Source organism: Strongylocentrotus purpuratus, unplaced genomic scaffold (assembly GCF_000002235.5).
Source record: "Strongylocentrotus purpuratus isolate Spur 01 unplaced genomic scaffold, Spur_5.0 spur5_scaffold_17, whole genome shotgun sequence".
In the NCBI taxonomy this organism is placed as follows: Eukaryota; Metazoa; Echinodermata; class Echinoidea; order Camarodonta; family Strongylocentrotidae; genus Strongylocentrotus; species Strongylocentrotus purpuratus.
In genome coordinates, this window is record NW_022145602.1 from 21157454 (window position 1) to 21170824 (window position 13371).

At 36.2% G+C, this 13371-nt stretch overlaps 1 long non-coding RNA gene across 1 annotated transcript; it reads right to left on the reverse strand.

Annotated features, from left to right (window-relative positions):
- Positions 1–555: 555 nt before the first annotated feature.
- LOC115925061 lies at positions 556–2094 on the reverse strand. Its single transcript, XR_004064541.1, has 3 exons — positions 1988–2094; positions 1265–1375; positions 556–660 (listed from the first exon to the last, which is right to left on the reverse strand). It is a non-coding gene; the product is annotated as an uncharacterized LOC115925061 (long non-coding RNA).
- Between the last annotated feature and the right edge of the window lie 11277 nt (positions 2095–13371).

Sequence of the window (13371 nt, forward strand, 5' to 3'; positions counted from 1 at the left end):
CGAAGGCTCGTATTTCCATAAACGAAACAGGGTTCTATCACATTTTCGGACTTATGAACCCTCAGAAATATGAACCATGTTAATTTTTTGGAGTTATGAACCCTATTTTATTTTCGTAATTATGAACCCTGTGTCATTTTTTGAGTGACAAATCCTATATAATTTTGAGAATTGTTCACCCTGTTCATTACCAGAGTTTTGAACCTTCGGGGAAATGAGATGTAACCAAAATACCAACGCATTTCGCTGGCTCCCACAGTAAGATGTGACGTCGTTCAAAATCTGCAGAGCTGTAGAGCTGCTAAATCTAATTTTAAAAAAGCTTACATTTGAAAAGAAACAGAATGATAATGATAATAGGAAAATGTGACATATGAACTATTAGCCTCAAGATTAAGATTTTCGTGTTTGTTTGCGAATTACATATGTATATATATACATACATGACCGTTACATACATACATACACAATTTATACACATCAGTATACGTGTCTCCGTATTGGGGAAATGCTTCCTAAATCCCAATTCGCTTTACCTGTAACGCTTACCTATTTCACAGTTCTGGCCGATGAATGGACCCGAGCAAATACACTGGTAACCGATTTCAGTTAGCTGACAAGTACCTCCATTTTGACAGGGTGTTGCGAGACATTCGTTTTCTGAACACAGACAAGGGAACAATGTAATGAGTGGGAAATGGAAATAAAATTGTGGGTATAGTTCTAGAGCTCCACGTGGTCGTCCATTGTATTTGAATTCAAAGTTAAGCAATAGACATATTGTATCTTTGTAAAATATAAACCCTGTTATTTTTTTGGAATTATGAACCCTATTTTATTTTCGGAATTACGAACCATCTTTCATTTTTTTGAATGACGAATCCTATATAATTTTCAGAATTATTCACCCTTTTCATTATCTGAGTTTTGTACCTTCTGTAAAATGCTATATAACCAAAATACCAACGCATTTCGCTGGCTCCCCCTTGCCCCCACAGTGAGATGTGACGTCATCAAAAGTCTGTAGAGCTGCTTATCAAGCTTACATTTGAAAAAAAATAGAACGATAATAACAATAGGAAAATGTGACATATCAACCATTAGCCTCAAGTTTCAGATTGTCGTGTTTCTTTGTGAATTACATAATATCCATACATGAGCCTTACATATATATATAAACACAATTTGTAGATATCAGTATGCATGTCTCTTTATTGTGTAAAAAGCTTCCTAAATCCCAATTCGCATTACATGTAACGCTTACCTATGTCACAGTTCTGCCCGATGAATTGATCAATGCATTCACATCGGTAACCGATGTCAGTTATCTGACAAGTACCACCATTTAGACAGGGTGTTGCGAGACATTCGTTTTCTGAACACAAACAAGGGAACAATGTAATGAGTGGGAAATGGAAATAAAATTGTGGGTATAATTCTAGAGCTTCACGTGGTCGTCCATTCTATTTGAATTTAAAGTTGAGCAATAGACATAATGTATCTTTGTAAAAAAATAAACCCTGTTAATTTTGTTGAATTATGAACCCTATTTTATTTTAGGAATTACGAACCCTGTTTCATTTGTTTGAATGACGAATCCTATATAACTTTCAGAATTATTCACCCTTTTCATTATCAGAGTTTTGAACCTTCGGGAAAATGCTATATAACCAAAATACCAACGCATTTCGCTGGCTCCCCCTTGCCCCCACAGTGAGATGTGACGTCATCAAAAGTCTGTAGAGCTGTACAGTTGCTCATCAAGCTTACATTTGAACAAAATAGAACGATAATAACAATAGGAAAATGTGACATATCAACCATTAGCCTCAAGTTTCAGATTGTCGTGTTTCTTTGTGAATTACATAATATCCATACATGAGCCTTACATATATATATAAACACAATTTGTAGATATCAGTATGCATGTCTCTTTATTGTGTAAAAAGCTTCCTAAATCCCAATTCGCATTACATGTAACGCTTACCTATGTCACAGTTCTGCCCGATGAATTGATCAATGCATTCACATCGGTAACCGATGTCAGTTATCTGACAAGTACCACCATTTAGACAGGGTGTTGCGAGACATTCGTTTTCTGAACACAAACAAGGGAACAATGTAATGAGTGGGAAATGGAAATAAAATTGTGGGTATAATTCTAGAGCTTCACGTGGTCGTCCATTCTATTTGAATTTAAAGTTGAGCAATAGACATAATGTATCTTTGTAAAAAAATAAACCCTGTTAATTTTGTTGAATTATGAACCCTATTTTATTTTAGGAATTACGAACCCTGTTTCATTTGTTTGAATGACGAATCCTATATAACTTTCAGAATTATTCACCCTTTTCATTATCAGAGTTTTGAACCTTCGGGAAAATGCTATATAACCAAAATACCAACGCATTTCGCTGGCTCCCCCTTGCCCCCACAGTGAGATGTGACGTCATCAAAAGTCTGTAAAGCTGTACAGTTGCTCATCAAGCTTACATTTGAACAAAATAGAACGATAATAACAATAGGAACATGTGACATATCAACTATTAGCCTCAAGTTTCGGATTGTCGTGTTTCTTTGTGAATAACATATGTATATATCCATACATGAGCATTACATATACACTGTTCGTCATAATAATGGAATAATTATTTTTACCCCATTTTATTGAATGATTTTGACAATGATCTATTCCTAATAGATCTAGATAATAGTATACATTCTCAGATTTTATTGAATGACAATTGGGGAGTGTTTGTTTTGCGTGACTGCTAAAGCATGTGTGTGCTAGTATGCTAATCAACTAGGGGACCTACGTCATTAAGTCTTAACTGACAGTAATGGGGATTAATACCTCATAAAAGGGCAATAATATAGCACATCCACACGGTTTTGATCCTGGGGGCTCACAGTAACGAGGCCATTGCTTAGCCAATGAATCATGACTGTACACAGCGGGCGCTAGGGTACGTCGACGCCCCCCCCCCCCAAAAAAAAGAAAAGAAAAGAAAATGCCATAAATTTTCAATAATTCATTGCATTTTGGCCCGACCCCCAACATAAAATTTTTTTCTATGTGGGCATGCCTTGAACTATAATGCATGGCCATACGGAGGAATTTTTCCCGTTGGGGACTGGGGGGAAAATGCAATGAATTATTGAAAATTGATTGCATTTTCTTTGTTTTTGTGTTTGTGTGGGGGAGTAGGTTCCGAAGGTCCCCTAGTTGATAAGCATACTAGCACACACAGGTTTTAGCACTTACGCAAAACAAACACTCCCCAATTGTCATTCAATAAAATCTGAGAATGTATACTATTATCTAGATTTATTAGGAATAAATTATTGTCAAAAATCATTCAATAAATTGGGGTAAAAAATAATTATTCCACCATTATGACCAACAGTGTATACAAACAATTTTTTAGATATCAGTATACGTGTCTCTTTATTGTGAAAAAAGCTTCCTAAATCCCAATTCGCTTTACCTGTACCACTTACCTATGTCACAGTTCTTCCCGATGAATTGATCAATGCATTCACATCGGTATCCGATTTCAGTTAGCTGACAAGTACCCCCATTTAGACAGGGTGTTGCGAGACATTCGTTTTCTGAATACAGACAAGGGAACAATGTAATGAGTGGGAAATGGAAATAAAATTGTGGGTATAATTCTAGAGCTTCACGTGGTCGTCCACTTTTTATTTAAATTTAAAGTTGAGCAATAGACATTAGTTTTCTGAATACAGACAAGGGAACAATGTAATGAGTGGGAAATGGAAATAAAATTGTTGGTATAATTCTAGAGCTTCACGTGGTCGTCCATTTTTTATTTAAATTTAAAGTTGAGCAATAGACATACTGTATCTTTGTATAAAGAGTTACATTAGTTCGTTGATTCCGTAGAACATAAGAATAATTATGTATTGCGAGATTTCTTGATCATTGAAATGATAAGGATTATTTACATGTTGCTTAAAATTATTCTGAAAAGAACTGCGCAGGGGTATGAATATAAAGGACCACACGAAAGTGAGGAATCAGAAATTGGTCCAAAAACGCATCACTTTGGAACAGGCATTTCACAAACATTCTTTTCGTTTGTCATTCCTACGGATCTCTCTTCGACATAGGAATCATGTTATAAAAAAGCACACAAAATATCCTTCTCATTGATAAGAATGCTACAATCTCTTTAATCTCTTTCATTAAAGTGGACTCATACTTTACCTGTAAGCATATCACTATACATGACTTAAATTTTAATTTCAAAGTTCATGGTAGGCCGGGCATTTTCGATGGACTAGGCAGGTTGTAGTTATGCCTCTTATCTCACTAAACCTCCAACACTGTAAACACTCATACTTTCTACCCGGTAATTTGCATTGTATGGTTGGAATGTTAGGTAGTTAAACTACTCTATCTATCAACCCCGTTTGAGAAATTCTTACTGAGTAAGCATATCTTCAAACTCCCTTAATTGCAATGAGCTCGCTCACTGAGTGTCCCTGGAAGGTGTGTGCGCTCTATAAGTTTACCCTAATATCATTATTATAACTATGATTACACATACCTATTTCACAGTTCGGCCCAATAAATGGATCAATGCAATCACACCGGTAACCGTTGTCAGCGAGATGACGACAGGTCCCTCCATTTCGACAGGGTGTTGTGAGACATTCACCTTCTGAATTAAGAAGATAATTAAAACTACACATATAATATATGGTGTATTGTGTGTTAAATCATCGTGAATCGAATACTATTAGCACAGTCCAACATGTCGTAATGAATAATGATCATACACAAAATACGGCCAAATATTCATTAGGTAGGTATGGAGGCTTTGAAAAATGTGAAAACGGGATAATTCTCTCTAAAAATATTGGTTTTTACTAGGCATTAATGTCATCACTAACGTGAGCTCCTTTTATTCCATTTTCGTCATGAATTACTCTAATGTACTCCTATCTAACCAGACAAAGTCGTTAGTATCACTTTCCACGTAATGACACAGCTTTGCCCATAATATAGTCACTTTGGAAGGAACTGCCGACACACTTAATTATTAAATACGGACTCTCTTTATCCTATTTCAAGTGTACCATCCACCAAATGTGATTTGCCCCACTTGTCAAGGGTTCCATGTTGCTACACTATATCAATTTTATAAGCTTCAAATACTCCTTCTATAGAGGGAAATTGCAAGTTTGAACGCTTTCTCAATTCTTCATTAGTACTGTCAGTTAGTCAATAGGATTCCAGACACGAATTTGAGGTTGATTTTAAACATTATTGCTATGCAAATTATTTTCTTTAGGTAATTGGTACACTTAAAATGCAAATCTATGTTTAATAATGCATCTCACATGGCGCATATTTGTTCACATTTAATTGATACTTATGCATTGACTTTTTTCCTTTTCTTGCTTTCGTGTTTTCATGAAGTTGTCTTCATGGAGAGAAGAGTGCATTTTATTTTCTCTTAAGTGAATATTTCTGCATAAGCCCTACTCATTACTAATATTCCAATCCAGATTTTGTGTTATGCTCCTGTATGATATATTTTTTTCTTCTATCGGGCATGATAAGTCATGAAGTGATGTGATATAGACTGAAATAAAAATGTAAACTAAAGTGTAATTAGCTATTGTTATTAGAGTATGTGCTATACTCACCAGAAACAAGAATTGCAGTGACAATGATATCGACATGACCAACATTTAAGTTTTTTCCACCTGTCATGACCAGCCACATGTGGCTCGTTCTCACGTAAAACTCATCAACATAATTTGTGTAATCCTCTATGGCCCTTACTACGGACGCGTCATCAGATGGATCAGTCCAAGTCCGGATCTTAACACGCATATCACAACAGTCAAGAAAGATATGTTGAAACTTGATGTGGAATCCATAGGATGAGTTGGTTTGTAAAAGGAAGACGTGATATCCCCGTTCATGCAGCTCCAAATTTGAGATGGCATAAGATTCATCTTCTCTGATGGTGATTGGTGAACGATCTATGAAATCCGAACAAATCATGTCAGAATCAAAACATTACATTCTCCTAAATTTGATGAAAAAATTTCATTCTCTTTACCTCCAACATCCTATTTGTATATCCACATGCACATATATTTGTTTTCCTAAAAATTGTCTTCCCTCTCCTCACTCTTCTTCTTCTTCTTCGTCTTCTACTTCTTCCCCTCCTTTTTTTTCTCTGTTTGATTATTTTGTTGTACTAGTGTATAATGACAAACTGCTCCTCCGTATATTGTTTTAAGTAAATGAAATACATCAACATATATTGCATTCCATGTCGTAATACGAAACATTTATAAGAGCAGTAACCTGATTGAATTCCTTGCACATTTTCTTTAGTAAATATCATAACAGTTGCATTGTTAGGGTTAAATATACAAAATATTTACAGCTCTGTCGATCTACTCCCTCTCTTGTAAAAAAGCGTAATTTCATTATTTTCCCCAGGTGCCATTATCCTCGCCACTGACTGGGTCTAATCATAATGGGGTTCGAAATCTTGTCCACATACTTTGTCCTCATCAAATATATTGATGAGTACAGTCAAACCTGCTGTAGTGACCACCTGTCTACAAAGACCACCTGTCAACAAGGACCATATTTTTTGTTTCCCTTGAAAATGGTTTCTCATCGAAACATGTACTTGAGGAACCTGTCTATAGAGACCACCTGTCTACAAAGGCCGATTTCTGTGTTTCCCTTGGGCGGTCGCTATAGACAGGTTTTACTGCACTTTATTTATATACTTGTTTTCTTTAAAGTTTCTTTCTAGAGAATGCTGTTGTAACTTACCACATGATATCTCATCGACATAACTGTCGCATTCGTACCGTCCGTTACATACGTCATTTCGAGATATACGTGTGCCTGATTCCTGGCATGGAAACAAGCCTAAAGTAAGATTAAAAAAAAACCAGATTACTACTTCCTGTAAACCAAATTTAGTCGAAAGAAAAATGTGGCCGACCTTGATGTGATTCAAGTAGTGCTCTCGGAAAGGCATTGTTGCCCGCACATAGTTATGCACGATCATATAGGCTTTGTTATGCCTAAATATGACAAAAAATAAGTGGTGGGGGTCTTCAAATGCTTAATTTATAGATATATACTAAATTACTAGTAATCTGTGTATGGATGGCACATCATCATTAATAAGATATAGGCCTATTATATCGTTCCTGCATTGAGAAAATATTAAACGAATCTCATCATGAATACAAGGAAGACATAGGACGTATTCTAAAACGTTTGCATTCTACACTTTCTTTCGAAATTATTGTTCACGTTCCCTTCGCAAAGAGTTTCAAGAAATCAAATCGCGAGTAATCCCTGCATTGGTCATAGAAATAATATGAGGATTAGTTGATAGGCCATTGCAGTGTTCTCACTTTTTTTAAAGATTCACAATACTATCAAGCTTTCCTTGGTCCATACTCCATACTCACCTGATATATTAACGGCAGTTATGTCAATATGAAAATCAATGTATTGATCGTAGGATTCGGGAAAAATAGCAGCAAACCATATCTCATGACTGTCCACATACCACTCCGTATCATTGTGTTGAGAGTGCCCAATTGTACTACTATATGTTTTGATTACTGACTGCTGGTTAGTCCAATCATGTCCTTTTCCCAAAACAACGCTGTATCCGCCTTCACAGTAACCGTAGTAGCAATCAAAATACAAATATTCTAAATCAATTCGAAACACATTGGTAGAGTGCGTTTCAAAGAGCCAGACGCTGTAAGTTTGTTGACCATGAAAATACCTATAGATTGGGAACCATCCTTCGTCTGATAGAAATATTGCAGATTGATCTGCAATCGTGTAACATACAAAACAAACAAAAAATTTAAAAAAATCAACAACACAAAAATCGTAATATAATTTACTACCGAAATAAGCTCATTGATAATATAAGGCCTACCTACACACTATTCAAATCACGAAATACTTCGAATTTAGTGTGTGTTGTCTTTCTTTTCTTTCTTTTCCTTGTGTTTGAGATATTCCCATTTTATTGGTTCATAATGTTGTGAAAGAATAATTTGTATGGATAACACATAAATCATGTTTATAAACGACTAAGTTTTTATTAATTTTGTTGCTATTTAGGTGGCTATCTCATTAACTCAGATCTCATTTAACATAAGAAAAAGAGGATCACGGGGGACTAACAGGCACCGATTGGGGAAGTTTCTATATAGAGGGATCAAGTAGCTACGAGTAGGACAGTGGGGCTTTAAGGTAATGAACACGTTGAATAATTATAAGTGAGACAGTACCGCTTATGCGCTTAGACACGTCTGTATAAAGCGCCCTATAAATGTAATTATTATTATTTTTATTATTATTATTATTATTATTATTATTATTATTATTATTATTATTATTATTAGGTAAATGAAACTCTACCTTGTGTCGTTGTACAAATTGAGCTGAAATAGTAAACAAACAAGGTGACAAATAAACTTACTGCATGAAGATTCGTCTTCATAATTGCTGCAGTCATATATCCCATCACATGTTCTACTTTGCAAAATCCCGATATTGGTGTTTGGTGAGCAGAAATACAAATCTCGTGGTTCTAACAACAACAAAAAATGATTTGGAAAGTTGCAATTTGTATTCATGTCAAAACCATTCTGTTTTATGCTGTTAAAATTCCCCATTCAAGACGATCGCAAAGACTTTCGAAAAACACCCTAATGCATTTCAATAGCCTTGTTTATAATACCTATCGAACTGTCAAAACATTACAAAGACGTATTACGTAACCCGAACTTGATTCGTATGGGGGTATATAGTAGTGTATTAAGATTGCCCTTGATATGAGTTTTTTCTCGAATGTCTTTGCGATCTTGTTATTCATGACCATTTTCAGTTCATAAATTCAGATAAAAATCCAAGTATTGTTTTTGTAGCTAATCCACGAATACCTGCATCTTACTTCTACAATGATATCCTGTTGCCAATATAGTTGAAATAATCTTTTCTTCCCCCTTTTTCCTGAAATCATGATAATTTATGTCTCTTTCTTTATGGTCCATTACCCAGCTCGTACGGATTTTTTAAACAGTTTATAAGATGATGACGTAGATCCTAATCATATGATTGGTTGAACGCGTACACGTGACCAGGCATTAATTTTGCCTAACGCGTAATTTGGATAATGACCAGTCATTATCCAACGGTAATGACCGGTCATTAGTGAAATCATGTTTTAAAACACCATTTTATAAAACAAATAAAACATAATCTTATAAAACAAATAATACGCACCATTTTGTTCGGGCATTAGTAAAATTACCCACACTCGGTACCTCGAAAACAGTCCAAACAACCTCGGCTATCGCCTCGGGCGTGTGAGACTATTACAAAGGTACCTTTTGTGGGCAATTCTTGCTAATGCCCTCACTGATGTGTATTATTTGTATACGAGTCTACATCGAGTTTGTCCATTATATACGTATTCCTGGCGATATTTTGCCCAGTCACCGTTTTGTCTGATTACAAGTAGGGTCAGAAGACAGTAATGCAAATAATACACATCTGCCATTCTATCCCTTAATAGTTTCCCTGAAAAACCCATATATTGTACTTTGACTGAGAGCTTCATACGATAGAGCCTTAACTCAATTGAGATTAGCTGGTATAATGAACTTTAAAGGGGCTGCAGCATGGGAATTACTGATTGACGCCATCTACGTCTTCTTTTTGACAACTGCACGTACACAAATGGAATTGATTAACTGGTTCAGCGCGCCAACGTTCGTGAAACGGACCGAGGTTCTCCTCACACTTCGGTTTCGCGTATGTTGCACGCACGTGAATAGTGGGCCTACTGCGGTCGCGTTGTCCATTTTAACTCATAGCCTGCCATGAGGCTGCATGCACGCTACCTATTGAGTGCCATGTGCGTGCGTGCACACTTTCGTAGTAGCGGTTATTGTTCATGCTCATTGGGCTGTGCTGTGTGTTTTGCACTCGCCATTCATAGAACCATCGCGTTAATCAGATTATCTCAAAAACAACTTGGCACAATGGGGATTAGCCCTGTGGCACGATAAGAGTTAAGTCGTATTATACCCGATTTTTTTCCCGAGTGGGCCTCGGGAGAGACGCATAATCTCGTCATGCTACAGCCCCTTAAGCGCATGCATCATCTTAATAGTACGAAGTGGCGTTCGCAGGAATGTTTCAAGGGGGGGGGGGGGGGTGTTTAACAATTTGATGGCATCATTAATGTTACCCCGCGAGGTAACGAAGCATCCAAACAGGAAAGGGTGTGGGAGGGGGGTTATTCCATCCAACGTCGTGAATATCGATATCCTAGCTTTAAAATACCTGGGGATTTTCTGCATTTCAAGGTCTCACGTTTCTTTTTTTTCCTCCAAATTTTACAGAAAAATAGGGTCAGACATATGACATAGAAATCATATAGGTATATTGTATAAAAGCACTTTACAATGATACTTAATTCACATGTCTGGTAAAATATGAGGAACCTAAGTATTTGAAAGCAGTGCTTGTAGATTATAGGTTGCTGATAAAATAGACATTGTAGATCATAGGCGTAGGAAACTTTTTTGAAGTGTGTGTGTGTGGGGGGGGGGGGGAGGGCTGCGGCGCTCACCCCCTGAAAATCTGAATGTGCGCGAAGTCCCTTGTGGTCGGGTTCCAGGGCCCGCTTAAGGCCCCTGGCAGTTCTGGGATTCTGAATGCTCTCTAGTGCAATATCAGCCTTATTTTAGTGCATTTTATGACATTTATGTCAGAGAAATTTACAATCAATTCATCATGAACTAAAAAATACCAAATGGAAATTGTGGACATATAGGAGTATAGCCATAAGGAATTAAGTTTTGTTCTTCGAGATTTAACAATCACCTCTACCAGTGGACCAGAGCCGGCGGAGCGCCTTTCGAAGTTGGGGAGGGGGGCACCAATAAAAATGGGCACTTTCTTGAAAAAAGGGGCACCCACATAGGGAAATCTCAAAGCGAAAATATTCCATTTTTAGACATTGGTAGGCCCTTATACCCCTACATTGTGATTAGATTATCAGGGATGATTTCATTGTTTGTTTCTCTCTTTACATGGTCCAAGATACTGCTTAAAGGCATCGTTTAACAATGTTAAAATCTGAGATGCATGGTCCTACTTGTTATCAGTGTCTGTGATATTGTGTAATATTGAAGACCTAAAAATATATTTGCTTCAAAATCATCATGAAGTGCTTCAAAAAAGTAAAAATCTTTTAGTGACTGGTTTTACAATACTCATTTTCCAAATGGACTTTAGTGTTATAAAAACCGTTAGGAAAACGAAAAATGAAATTTCGATTTCCAAATAGAAAAATCTTGATAATCAGACAAGAGATCGGCTTGTAAAAGCATGGGATACCTGACTGACCTAAAGGTTTATAATTATGATTGCAACATGAGCCAAATCCAGGATCCATACAAGGGTGTGTTTAACTTCCCAAACACCCCTTGCGTACGCGCATGTAAGTACGTATTTCTAATATGTGATGATGCAATGAAAACTTGGATACCTGTTAAAGTTACGGAAGAGACGTCCACATAGCCATAGCTGGATTCATCTCCACCTATGACAGCAAGCCACATTTCGTTTGTTGTGACATAAACATCGCCAAAATCATAGTTATAGTCGTTCGGGAAGATTTGATAGATGTCCCTTGGATCGCTGCCCGTGCCAATGACAATGTGGGTTCCACAGCAATCCCCATAAAGAGAAGACAAATGCACTCGAAATCCGGATGTAGAGTTTGTACGAAGCATAGTTCTATTGTAAGATCTACGTGTAATATCCGGATTGGTTATGTGAAAAGATTCCCCTACATGTAGAAATATGTCTGGATGACCTTGAAGAAAAAAAACGGAGCAGTTACTTCGTCTGTTGTTGAATATATTATTTTATAGTACTGCACTTTAATATTAAAGGAAACCGTACGCCAAGAAACAAATTTACTTATTTTGAGGGATTTCTTATATTCTTGCCCACTAATCTGCAAGATTCCCCACCAAAGTGTGTGATGGAGGCATAAAGCAAGAATAATGTACACTTTCTCAGCACGACATGGGCATCGCAATTTTCTTGATAACATGACGTACTATGTGAAGTCGTTTATAAAGTAGATGTATTCAAATTCATGGATGCTTCCTTCCCAGGTGCGTGTGGTGATAAAGCATTTCATTCACCTGCTGTTATTATTTGTATAAGTAAAAACAAAATTAAAAAGTATGAACCGGCAGATGATTTCAATCATATAAAATGTCATTCGCTTCTCTCCTCTGACTCTTAGGTGTTAGGTATTCCTTTAATTTCTTCTTAAAATGAGCAAAGATTTATTTTCCCTTTTTTCATTAGGAAGGGAATTCCAATGTTTTATGGCAAAGTAATAAAAACGAATTTTCAATACTACCTAACTCTAGTGAGTTAAGTTGAATCGGCTATTTCTTGTATTATAATCGTGTTAGTCAGTAACAAATTCGAAGTTGGATCGAATGTAATGATTCGACCTAGTATGATGATATTTTATGCACGTGATGCAATACGAGTTGTTTTGATCTTTAGTTGACTTCAAGAAAACCAGCTTTAGAAAGTTCACTGTAGCCAACATGAGTTCTCGCACCAGAACGGTTGATGAATCTCACCATTTTGTTCTGCATAATTGTCAACTTCTTTTGATCTGACTTGTTTATGTTACTATATCACGCAGGGTTAGCTTAGTCGATGAATAAGAGCAAAACAGAGTATACGTCTTGCTTTTAAATCCATACAACTTTGATTGATTGATTGATTTTATTTATTCATTTCATATAACAATTGTTTGCACAATAAAGAATATAGTTGACAAAGTAAGATCAAAATTATGAAATGAAACAGGAACCTACTGGAAAGCATAGCTTGTTTTTGTAGGTTCTCAAGAATAAATATAATATGAACATTATTATCATAAATCATTTTAAAGTGTCTTAATAATCACAGTAAAATAGATATAATATAATAACATATTTTCGTTTACCATTTTAAAGTATCTAAATAATAAGAAAAAATACAAGAAGAAAAGAATGACAAAAACGGGACACAAAGGACAGGAAAATTACATAAAAAGGATAAGACGAGACATGAAAAAACAAGTCATAACACGACAATATAAACAAGACAGGATGTGACAAGACACACAAAAGGACATGACAGGACAAAACAAGACAAAAAAAAGCTGCACACAACAGAAGTTAGAAGAAGAGGGAGAGAGGGCGCTGATGAGACTGAAAAACTACAACAAATACGAGGAG